Genomic DNA, 1,605 nt, shown 5'->3' on the forward strand with positions numbered 1-1,605 from the left:
GTTTAAGGCAACGGGTTTCCTCGCAAATTTCTAGTAAACTCAACTAATTCGGGTTAAGAGTGCACAAGAATTAACACTCAGGCATCGAAGGGCTGACTGCAGACTCCTCTTATCCTCCTCTTAATGAAGGTAGATGAATTGCAGGTGTGAGGCTTGCATACYGTACCTGCTGGAGATTCTGCCCTCCTGCAGGCTGTGCTCCAGGAGGACTTCTAGTGGATGAATACTGGAACTGACAAACTCTAGATCCCAACAAGGACTTTATCCTTCCTAGTGCATCCCTCCACCAATCTTTGCTRAAAGAAATTCCCAATTCTGACTCCCAGGCTGCTCTAATCCTGTCCAAGGCAGGAGAAGAGTCAGATTCTAAAAATATATATATAAAAATGAAATGTGATGTTTAGACATTTTAGTGAGTGGGAGAAGAAGTTCAATGCCAGAGGTGAGAGGAGAGGCAGGAAATGCAGATGTATATGATTTTACAAATGTCGAATCTGGAAATATCTAAATAGGTCTGAAGGCTGAAGGCTGAAGGTTAAATTTGGAGCAAAGTTCTTCAAAACTAGAAAAAAACTACATCTGAAAATAAGTCCCCTATTTTCCCCAGGCCCTGTCGGTCCCACACTGTAAACCTACCATCTGTATGGGCTGGTTTGAATAACATGTTGTTGCATATAGGAGTACTCAATGGAAGTGCTTTCCAATTAAGATGTTGTTTAATTTGTTGCCATATTTTTAAAGTGGCTATGATTATTGGGTTGTCTGTAAATTGTTTTGGTTTCAGTGTCTCAGGATAGCAGATCAAGGGTCTCAYAGAGGAACGGCAGAAGTTTGACTCCAATTGACACCACTGGGTTTTGGTGTAAAAAAACCAAAAAAAAAAATATGTGCGTGGTGCATGCCCAGTAATAGTGTTGTAGATCAGGTAATCCCATCCCCCCATTCACTTTTGACCTACTTAGTAAGGATCTTTGAAGCCTAGGAGGCTTGTTACCCCAAATGAATGATGACAATATACCGTTAACAGTAATAAAACATGATTTGGGTAAAAAAAATAGGAAGTCACTGAAACAAATACAAAAACCGTGGAACTATGTTCATCTTTATGCTTTGTATCCTCCCCGCCAACGTTGATATGTGGTTTATCCCACTTTTGTAAGTCCTCCTTAACCTTCATTACAAGTATGGCAAAGTTATTATCAAAAAGTGAGGTAGTAGTCTGTGAAATATTGATGCCCAAGTATTTAAATTCATCACGAGAAAAAGTAAATGGTAGATTGGAGGGAGGGATCGCTTTTGCCATTTCATTGATGGGAAAGAAGTCACTTTTTGTTATATTTAGTTTATACTGTATCCAGAGAAGCTTCCAAATMTTTTAAGAGTGTCCAAAACATACAGAATAGTCTTGACTGGATCTGATGTGTAAAGTAAGAGGTCATCTGCACATAAAGAGACCTTATGTTCAATCTCTCCCCTCCTTACCCCTGGAATAAGGTGATCTCTCTTCAATGCAATTGAAAGTGGCTCAATTGCCAGGGCAAAGAGGAGAGGAGATAGAGAACAGCCTTGACGAGTACCACGTGTGAGAGGGAAAAAAGAAGACCT

The sequence above is a fragment of the Austrofundulus limnaeus genome, unplaced genomic scaffold (assembly GCF_001266775.1).
Source record: "Austrofundulus limnaeus strain Quisiro unplaced genomic scaffold, Austrofundulus_limnaeus-1.0 Scaffold338, whole genome shotgun sequence".
Lineage (NCBI taxonomy): Eukaryota > Metazoa > Chordata > Actinopteri > Cyprinodontiformes > Rivulidae > Austrofundulus > Austrofundulus limnaeus.